Source organism: Vanessa atalanta, chromosome 27 (assembly GCF_905147765.1).
Source record: "Vanessa atalanta chromosome 27, ilVanAtal1.2, whole genome shotgun sequence".
NCBI lineage: Eukaryota > Metazoa > Arthropoda > Insecta > Lepidoptera > Nymphalidae > Vanessa > Vanessa atalanta.
Genome location: NC_061897.1, coordinates 5,775,681 through 5,787,784, shown reverse-complemented (window position 1 = coordinate 5,787,784; position 12,104 = coordinate 5,775,681).

Genomic DNA, 12,104 nt, shown 5'->3' with positions numbered 1-12,104 from the left:
ATAGTTTTGTGTTCCAGTTTAGATAAGTGGTCTAGGTTACCCTACTACCATGTAACACAAGACACTTAACATCATAGTTTCGTCATGTAAGAAATGGTGAATGTTACTCACAGCGCCTACGTCTATAGGTGGTGACCATTTACCATCGGGTAAAACATCTGACCACACAGATATATATACATATACATCATAACATAGTATAAAACAAAGTCGCTCAACGCTGTCTGTCCCTATGCATGCTTATCTTTAAAATTTCACAACGGATTTTGATGCGGTTTTTTTTAATAGATAATTTGATTCAAGGGGAAGGTTTATATGTATAATACATGCACAATATAGTAGAGAAACACTGATAATTTTAGAGGTTTCTGAAGTGATGTCGTAAATAAACACATTTAGATCAATATGGTCCTTTACAGCATGTAATTTAAATGGATATTTTCGAAGATATTACAGATTTAAAACGCAGGGACATAGCGGTTTGTATTGTTTAACGACTGAAAAACTGTGAACGTTGTAAGACATTCTGTAGTATATTTAGTATAAGCATTGCACCCGTGCGAAGCCGGGGCGGGTCGCTAGTATCATAATAAAACTATGTATTATATATATAATTTTAGAAAAGTACTATATGTTTTGTTTCTTTATTTTTCCTTTATTTGATTCAATAACAACATAACATTAACACAACAACATATATTTATGAAAGGTTTAAGCTTATAAAGAAAAAAAAAATAATAATGATAAGTTATTAAGATAAGAAGAACATTAATAATAAGAATTAATTCATTCAATAAGTAACAATAAAAAGTATACCTACACCAAAATTAATCATTCTTGGGGTAAGATATCCGTTTCTATAATAAAATACCGCAGACATTTTTAACTTTGCCGTTTCATAGATTCAAATCATTTGTAAAAAATACATTGGTAAAGAAGGCATATTATCCGATACAAGATTATATAGATGATAAAAAAGCGTGGAGTTAATGCTTGTTGACTTCCAGGCAGGAGACATAACATACAAATATAATTGTATTTAACTAACATGACTGCATTTTTAGATGTCGAAAAAGAGTAACTACTGAGTTTTCTGCTGGTTCTTATCGGTAGAATCTTCATTCCGAACCGGTGATAGCTTCACTTAATATAGTTTGTTAAATGACGATTCAAAAGTGCTTGTAAAGGCTTACTTGAATAAAGTATATTTTTATTTTGATAAACTTAGTTGTAAGAAAAGAAAATCTATTATTCCGTTAAATTATTTAACCAGGTCCATTAAATTAAAGCTCATCTCAAACACATTGATAAATAAGGCATATTACTCAATACAAGATTATATTAAATAAAACAAAGCGTGGATATTATTTATTGATTTCTAGGAAGGACCTATAAAAAAATAATTTTTATTTAGATTAAAATTGTGGCAAAGAGTAACTACTGAGTTTCTTGCCGGTTCTACTCGGTAGCTTTAAATTTAACTCACGTAACGTGCGGATTCGAAAGTGCTTTTATGAGCCTACTTGAATAAAGCATTAGCATTAGCAGCCTGTAAATTTTCCCACTGCTGGGCTAAAGGCCTCCTCTCCCTTTGAGGGGAAGGTTTGGAGGATATTCCACCACGCTGCTCCAATGCGGGTTGGCGGAATACACATGTGGCAGAATTTCGTTGAAATTAGACACATGCAGGTTTCCTCACGATGTGTTCCTTCACCGCCGAGCACGAGATGAATTATAAATACAAATTAAGCACATGAAAATTCAGTGGTGCCTGCCTGGGTTTAAACCCGAAATCATCGGTTAATATGCACGCGTTCTAACCAGTGGGCCATCTCGGCTCTTGAATAAATAATATTTTGATTTTGATTTTTAACAAAAATCGATTTAAACAGAAATATCTAATTCGCCTATGTTCGATTATTTATTAAAAAATATTTTTATTTAACTTTTAAAATTACTAGAGTATTTACTTCTCACTCTAAATAGTGCTCTCTCACTTAAACTTACGAAGCGTATCGTATCCACTTAACGAAAAAACACATCTATTATTGATAACCTTTGTTTAGATTTAAACAATAATAGTACGTTAGAGTAAGTTATTACACTTTATCTACAGCGATCTAGTGAAGACGGTCAGTCTGTCGCAAGTCTAATAAACTGTGACGTAATATTAGTGTTGTGCAATTCGAAGATAACTAGTCTTGATACTTTACTTTTGATTTTTTTTGTATTGTTTTTGATAACAATGTCTACTGTTGGATTAAGACTAAGGCTTTGATGCGTGTGTGACTAAATTGAACATGCAGGTTTCCTCACGATATTTCAGATCGAGCGAGTGAGTGGTTTATCACTGTTTCTATGGAATTCGATTTTGTTATGGATACACGTAAGTAATTCTTTCAAAATAAAGAACAAAACGAAATCAAAATATACTTTATTTAAGTAGATTCTTGCTAGCACTTTTAAATTGTCATTTTGCAAGATTAAATTCGATTCTAAGTTACCGGGTCGGAAAGATTCTACCGGGAATCGCCAAGGAACTCAGTACTTTTTTCAGATTACATAGATTAAATACGGACGGTATGGAAATCAACGAATACTCGAGTGTATTTTCCCAAAAACATCCCAAAGAAAAAACTAGAGACAACCTCTAGTTTTAAGATTTCAAGTAGCCAGTACCGCTCGTTTTGAAGAGTGACTACCTTTTTTTCCAAAAGTGACGCTGTCTAGTGCTTCTAAAAGGTAGTAAGGTAAGGTAACACAAGCGCCCGGGAGCACATTCTGGCACTCTGCCCAAGAAATTCATAAAGTTTTATCTATGAAAACGAGACACTTTTATCTCTTAAAATATTAAGAATATTCACAAAGTATCAAGAACAATCGCACGCGTTACGAGCTCGTCGTAATGATTGCAAGCAAATTATTGTGGGAATGAGATATTGCGTGACCTTGTCAGCTTTCGTGGGATATTTTGATACCTCTCTTATGTTTTACCTTTATCTTTTATCTGTTTAGAAATAGAAGGGTCTGTTCTAGATAGTGCGGTTATTAGTTGATTTGAGCTCGGAAGATATTTTTCTTTTTCGAGTTTGCGAAGATATCCTTCTTTTACGTGTCTACGTGCTTGACTTGTCTTGTGATTTCGATTTATTTATTTATAAAGGTTCTTCAACAAAGGATACACATTTGCAAACAGAGTCGGATTTAAAGGTCTGGAGGCTCTGGGTCACAAAGGAGTGGAGGTCCTAGAGCAACAGAGGCGTGGACATCCTAATAATTAATTAATTTGAATATTTTATTTTCTGTCAGTAGGTTATAATTTATTTACTTGTTTCGGTAACTTTTAAGTAAGTAGTAACTATTATTATAATTTAACTAGATCTACATATTTGTTAACTCGTGAGAATCTTCGGTAGTTGTGGGGGCTCATGTGAAGGCATGGGCAGTTGCACAGGCCCTCCCCTAAATCCGGCTCTGCTTGCGAATACATTACACGGTGCAATAACGATTTTAAATGTATGTGTTCTTTCAATTAGAAGACCACAACAAGCACATTAAATTGAGTAAACTGGTTTTAAACAAAAATAAATGTTACAAAGTAATACTTTAAATTTTTAGCACGGGAACTACAAAAATATGTATTTAATGTTTGTATAAGATAATTATACAAATTTTAAATCTTTACTTAGTATAAAACAAAGTCGCTTTCTCTGTCCCTATGTCCCTTTGTGTGCTTAAATCTTTAAAACTACGCAACGGATTTTGATGCGGTTTTTTTAAATAGATAGAGTGATTCGAGTGGAAGGTTTTTGTATATAATACATAGACAATATAGTTAAGTAACACTGATAATTTTAAAAGTTTCTAATGTGATGTCGTAAATTTATACATTTTTTTCGCTTACATTGTAAACGCTGGCTGAACCCTACGAGATAGATCAAAATAATGTACTTCAGTATTGTACACCTTAAAACGGTCTGCAAAAAAGTCCGTGATGGTATATGCCTATCTCTTAGGGATTAGGGATTACCCACATTGCACCCGTGCGAAGCCGGGGCGGGTCGCTAGTTATATATAAAAGGACAAAGTGTAAAATATCGAACTATTAATAGGAAATAACAAAAGCATAAAAGGGAAACTGCTAATATATAATCAGGGGGCTAATTCTACCAATATATATATATGTTTGTGATTCGTCCCCGATTTTATTCCGATCCAACTTAGACATTTCCTGACATAAAATAACCTCAGCTTAATCGTATCTGAGGACTAATTCTACTAATGTATTCTAAAACAAATTTGACAGAATCAGGACCGGATTTGGAGGTCATGAGGCCCTTATTTTGATCTCGCTGGAAAAAACGCGTTACGCGTTTTCCTCTCGTGGAGTAAGGGGTATGTGGGACTCGTCGGTGCCCTGGGTGCCAAGTGAGCTTTGGTACACCGGAATACTCACTAAAAAACCAGCGGTACCCTCTCCGTGTCGTCGGCGCGCGCCACGGGATCGCTTTCAATGTTACCGTGAAAGGTCATGAGGCCTTGAGGCAACAGAGAACTGGGGGTCCCTAGTTATTTTTTATAAATGAATTTTAAGATTTTGTTTCTCTCAATAAGGTTTATTTACTCTTCTTATCAATAACTTAACTGCAATACTATAATACTATTACTATCATTTGACTATACCTATCTATACTCGTTAAAATCTCTCTTGTGGAGGCCCCAGGGCACTCGTCCCGGTTGCCCTGGATAGAACCGCAACCGCACTTGTTTTTTTATGTTTGTTTGTTTATGTTGAAAACCTCTGATCAGCGATTACGTGTCAATTCGATAGCGATAATCTGTTAATTTTTTTTACCATTAGGGCTCATGAATGAACACCAGACATAATTATTGTTGATATTGTTGTTCTAATTTGAAATATTAATGAATCATCAATGAATACAAGAGTAATTAACCCAAAATATCACTTGAAAGATTTCCGTGCGAATAAAAATCGAGATCCAATTGTGTAATTCTGTAATTGATCGTGAAATGTCAACAGTTCATGTTTGATTGTACATAATAATGATTATAATTAAAGGACCGATCCGAGTTAGCTATTAACTTAATACAGTAATGATCATTGCAGTTTAGAAACGATTATTCGTTACGAAATTACGAAATACACATACGATGTCGACCTGACCGACTTCAACCATGATAACAAATCACAGGAGAGAGAGCCAGAACTCTATCTCATAGAGTTCAGGCGCATGACAAACGGCTTTACGTGCTGTCCGAAGCACAGGAGTGTGCTCACTTTAAACTTCCGGTCTCACACTGTTGCTGAAAATTTGTTGACAGAAAACCTACTAACTTTTTTTTGAGGTTCATGGGGCTTAAATTTGGGAGATCGGCAGCCTAGATCTAAGTGTTAACAAACCTAGTGTCTAAAATATTTTGTGTCATTTATGTCAATTAGTTTTATTTCTCATAAAATTGTATAGATGGAATTACTAGTCTTTTAAATCACGCTGATGTTTTGTACAAATGATTTACAATGAATATTGTATGCGAGTCAATAAGGTGAGTTATTCAAGAACATGGAAGTTTAATTCGTCTAGTATGTAGTGTGATCAGTATAATGGTGCAGTGTTGACATTCTGGTGCCGAAACCCGGGAAATATTCAGGATTGAGGAGGAAGATACATTATGGACTTAGAACATGGAAGCTTAATTCATCTTGTGAGTAGTGTGATCTGTATAATAGTGCAGTGTTGTCACCTAGAATACATAAATTTTGATATGCGTATAAACGAAATTCCTGGTGGTTGGGCCGAATGTATTACAATTAAATTATATTATGCCAAAGTTCCTCATAATAGCTACTGTTAAAAATGAAATACTCGTTTTCTTCACTCGCACATTTAAAGATAAACTCACACAAAAAAAAAAACAAACAGAAATCTCTTCAATATAAATAGATATAGAATAGAATAGTAACATTCATTGCTATGCAGACGACAGCACCGTAGACACCTCATACACCGGCCGTGCTAATATTTCTCGGGAAAACGTCGAAGAAAACCGGAACAAACTTGTATCTGAAATCGAGTCTTCGTTAAACAAAGTCTCGAACTGGGGTCGGCTAAACCTAGTTCACTTCAACCCCAAAAAGACGCAAGTTTGCGCGTTAACTGCTAAAAAAACACCATTTGTCGTATCTCCACGATTCGAGAACATTCCGTTAGCCGCTACAGCTAGTATCGGAATACTTGGCGTTGATATTTCGAGTCTCGTTCAGTTCCGCGGTCAATTGGAAGGCAAAGCCAAATTGGCATCAAAAAAGCTTGGTGTGCTCAGCAAGGCAAGACAGTATTTCACGTCGGCCCATCGTCTAAGACTATACAAGGCGCAAATTCGGCCTCACATGGAATACTGCTCTCACCTCTGGGCGGGTGCTCCCCAGTACCAGCTCCTTCCATTTGACCGTATCCAACGTAGAGCGGCTCGAATTATCGACGATCAAGCCCTTTCCGATCTGCTTGATCCTTTGGCTTTGCGTAGAGATGTTGGATCGCTCTGCATCTTCTACAGAATTTATCACGGGGAATGTTCCGAGGAATTGTTCGAATTAATCCCGGCTGCTGAATTTCACCTTCGGACATCTCGTCAAAATTCCAAATATCACCCGCACCACCTAGATGTCCGAAAATCCACAACAGCGCGATTTTTAAGACATTTTCTGCCTCGCACAACCACTCTGTGGAACCAGCTTTCGCCGGCGGTTTTTCCGAACCGATACGACTTGGGAACCTTCAAGAAAAGAGCGTACTCTTTCCTGAAAGGCCGGCAACGCACCTGCAAGCCCCCCGGTGTTGCAGATGTCCATGGGCGGTGGTAGTCACTTTCCATCAGGTGAGCCTCCTGCTCGTTTGCCACCTTATGACATAAAAAAAAAAAAAAAAAAAAAGATGATCTTGACATCGCGATTTAACATAATGCACAACGCCATCTATTCATAAATAGAAGAACTAAATATAACACAACATCCACTAATAGATGGCGGTGTCCGCCATCATTTAATAAAATCAATGTTAACCTTTTACTCAGCTACGATGCATCGACTTTTGTAAAGCACATTTATTATATTAATAGCGTAAAATGATTTATGTCCCAGTTAGGGGTCGATAGCTGCACGTAAAAGATCGGTTATCATCTTATTTAGAAGAGCTTCAGCCTTAGATGCGCTGAAGATTAAAAAGCATACTTGATTGCAATTGACTAACTGTTACGATTTAACAAAGAATTAATTTTAGAGAGCGGGAAAAGGTTACTGGCCGGGTAGAGAGAGGCGCTATGGCTGTATAAAAAAAAAAATATTAAAACGTGCGTACAGACGTCAGCTTACAATGAAATTAAATCAAAACAAAACCTGTCATAAGTTTCGAAATTTGTAAAAATCTCAATCCCCATTAATTTTTAATAAACGATTTGAAATAGTACTTAAATACTTACTGAGGAACTGAGGAAAAGTAACTCAGCTAGAATCCAACATGAGAAAGACACAAGCGTTTAAGTTTTTGGTCAAGCAAACCTCCCACCATCAAATAATATAATTGTTGTATTAGGAAGTGTCTTTGCTGATATATTATTTTATTGCAATAAAACAATGAACGTTGTGTTTGCTATATTTTAAATTCAGGCGTTTTTGAATTTTAAACAAATCGGAAAGTATGCAATGGTAATGTAAAGAGAGTCTAGTAATAATAAGATATTAAGTCTTCCCGCAGGGTCCTACAACCTGGGTGCCCTAGAACCCGAACGAGCTAAGACTGTCTTACAATTTTGAAAGAAAGAAAATAAAATAATATAAAATAATAACTGTTTTATTTGACACTTAATTAATAAATAAATATAAGAGAGCGTTATATGTTCATTAGATATATTATTTTAGCAATTATTAGTGCATAGTATAGTCGCTGGGCGTTTGATTAAATGACTAATTTAACTAGTTGGCTGCAACAATAAGAAACTAAGGAATAACATTATTAAAAAAAAATATAAGCTAAATATTTTACCCGACATTACGATGGAGGTATTTAATATTTTTTTATTTATATTTATTTATTCTTTATTGCACACCAATACTTAAAGATAAATTTAGCATTTGGATTAACAAAAGATGGACGACGTGCAACTGTTTTTTTTACGTTATAAAAAAAAACAATGTGTTCGCTGTAGCGAGACAAAGCTATTTAGGTATAACCCAGAAACAAAAAAACATATGTATGAGTAATCCAAATAACATAATATACAAATAATACTGACCTTGAAACCTTTACATAATAATTGATAACATTATTTTAATATTTTTTCTATTGACATTGACGAATCCCTACATCACCAATGCGCCAACTAACCTTGCAACCAACATTGGGAACTGAAATACGATGTCTCGTGCTAGACATTGGCTGACTCACCCAACAAACTGGAACATAACAATGGTAAGTATTGTTGCGTGTCGGTAGAATATGACGAATGATACCCAGGCATACTTGTACAAAGCCCTACCACCAATTTTTTATACTATATATTTTGTGCATCTTGACCGATGACTGTCGGTTCAAATCCAGGCACCAGACACTGAATTTTCATGTGATTAATTCGTGCTTGTAATACATCTCGTACTCAGCGGTAAAGGTAAAACGTCGTCAGAATCCTGCATGAATCTTATTTCAACGATTTCTGCCATGTGTACCAATCCACATTGGTAAAACGTGGTGGAATTCCAACCCTTCTTAAGGCTTTAGTGCCTTAGAGGAATTTCGTGCAGGTCTACGATAAGCCCGATCGAAACCAATCCACAATTATAGATCGTTAAAAATTAATGATTGTTTAGTCAATAACATATATCCGCAAAATTCGTATAATCGAAATATTTCGATATTAAATCCATGAAATTCAATGACATGACAGTTAAACGGGCGGCCATGTTTGACGTTTACGGGCGCGTTCAAAAATCGTGCAGTGGTATACGGTAAACTCGATAAAAAATTATCCCCAAAAAATTATAGATCAACGTTTATGAATAAGTTATATGAAAAGTAAAGAATAAATCGATGTTTTTTGATTTATTTATTTTACTCGAGCAAAGCTTAGTAGACTCTGTATTACTTAAGAACTAAAACAAATAAGCCGACTTTAATATCTTGGTTTGCGTGATATTTACGCTTGACATGACGAAATGTTGCTCTACTAATGTGCGTGTACTTAGTATCCAACTGTTGGCCACTATATTTAACGACGCGGTCTCAACTTTGATAGTAGATAAAATAGCGTAAGCCGATTTTCGTCCCAGTGTATCAGTGTATCAGTATCAGTGATAGATGCGCATAAAAAAAAACGGTTATGGTTTCATTTTAAAGAGTTGCAGCCGTAGACGTGCAGAAAATTAAAGAGGATTCATGATTACAATTTACTAAATTGTTATTATTACTAATTTAACAAATAATTTTAGAGAGAGGAAAGAAGCTACTGGCCAGTTAGAGAGTGGCTGTATAATAAAAAAAAAAAACGTAAACAAGAGTAAAGTAAATTGTTATCGACAATTCTAAATGAAGTAATGTCTACTATTTGACATTAAAAATTTCATTTAAATAATTCTGGCGCCAAATGTAGATGAGTGACTCATTAGCAGCCCGTAAATGTCCCACTGCGGGGATAAAGGCCTCCTCTCCCTTTGAGGAGAAGGTTTGGAGCATATTCCACCACGCTGCTCTAATGCGGGTTGGCGGAATACACATGTGGCAGGATTTCGTTGAAATTAGACACATGCAGGTTTCCTCACGATGTTTTCCTTCACCGCCGAGCACGAGATGAATTATATATAAACACAAATTAAGCACATGAAATTTCAGTGGTGCCTGCCTGGGTTTGAACCCGAAATCATCGGTTAAGATGCACGCGTTCTAGCCACTGGGCCATCTCGGCAGATGAGTGACCTGCAGTTTACAATAAAATTAAATAAAAACAAAGCAAAACCTGTCATAGGTTTCATGATCCCTAAAAAATCTTTTGAATAAACGCGCAGTTTCACAGGCTATCCACTAGTATTAATAATAAAAGCTATATAATATTGTTGTACACGTAAATGCACTTGTAACTGATTGTAAAATTGATTTAATTTCACTCACTTTAAGTTTAAACTATAAGAGGAATCAACATGTCTTATGTTCTTGTATTCTATTAATAAATACCATATTTATATATTTATGGCAATATATACAACAATCATAACAAATTAAGCTATACTGATATTATAAATGCGAAAGTAATCGTCTGTTACCTCTTCACGCTTAACTAAACCGATTCAGATGAAATTTTGTATGGAGATAGTTTGAGTCCCTGAGATAGACATAGGATACTTCTTTTTATTCAACACTCGAGGGGCGTAAAATAGGGGTGACGGTTTGTGTGCTATCGGTTTTATAAATTTAGCGCGAGTAAAGCCGCAGATTCAACTAGTGATATTGTAAATGCGAAAGTAACTCTGTCTGTCTGTTGTTTCAAACAACTGAATCGTATTTATTGAAATTCAGTATAAAGCGAGTTTTAGCTCCAAGACTTATAACTTGACGACCAATCCGTTAAATGCGAGCAAAACAGCGGGCGACATGATAGCTAGTAATATTTATAGTTTAAAAGTAAAGTTCAAAACCATAGAATACATTCCCACCAACCGTCTACCACCTAATTATAATGTTACATGATCGGGATCGAACACTGAACCACGTGCTACTTGAACCGTGGACTCTACCGGTGTGAGACGCACGAATGGAAAGCTGCTCTATTACAAAAAACAACGCAGTTTATTATAATGAGTTAACTGAGTTATATTTTATTTTAGCTATTTATTTATAAAAAAAAGTCACCAAGCATCAAGATTAATTAAGTATAAATATATATACCACCAGTTCAGAATGATAGATTTCATCGAAAATTAAAAACGGCAAAGTTGAGCTGTTTCACTGTCTGTCTTTTTACCTGTATACCTAACTGTTACAAACAAATAACGATAACAATAGTGAATAGATTGTTTAATATAAACTTATTTCTGTTTTCGTCGTTATATCGCCAAATTTGAATCTAGGAATCAATCAATCCAGCTTCTTCTATTTAAATCAAATAATCACAAATCAATTCACAATTAAATTACTCGTATGAGTTATCGTGTTACTAACAAATAGTTCCGTTATGTTACACAATTTGCGCTATTTTTGACTGCTATTACTACAAAAAAAAATGTAGTCTAAATCAAGCCGATTCGCAAATTTCTTAAAAGACTTAGGACACGAAGGATTTAAGGACAAATAAACAGCAACAAAAAATTTTTTTATTGAATTCAATTCCATATATTTAACCAAAGCATGTACAAGAAATTATATTACATACGTATTTACTATTCTTATTTTATTTATATAAAGCCATGTTAGATAAGTCACTATTGTAAAAATTCAAATTATAGTAAACGTTGTCACAAAGACACCCACCTCATAACACAATAAGGTAGAGCAAACTTCACGTCAGTCACGCATCACTTACTCCTCACAAATACGTCACACCACGCACATTCACAACAGGTGAGCACACACACATGCAATGGTTATACAGGTGGATTAAAAATTGGAAGCAAAAGGGGGACGAACAGGGGGTCTTGTAATTTCAAATGTTTCTTAGTTAGCTATTGACAAAGAGTATTTATTGTATTTTATATAAAATGTTGATAATGAAATCAAATTCAGAATATTACTTGGGCATGTAGGGTTGTTTATATATGTATAAGCATTTGGAACGAATACTAACTCCAGCACTAAATATTCGTAGCATTAACACAATAATGAACACCGAACTTTAAGAAAATAAGATAAACCTGGTTATCACAGCCTAAAAACGCCATATTTTTAGGTATAAAACGAAAAATTATAAAGTTTTGTTAATAATGAGGACCAGTATATTATCTAAAATAAAAGCCTTAAGAAGTTTTGAATGTCATATTAAATTGCACTTATTTTATCTGAAAATAATAATTACATAAAAACTATTTTTAACACGCTGTATACCTT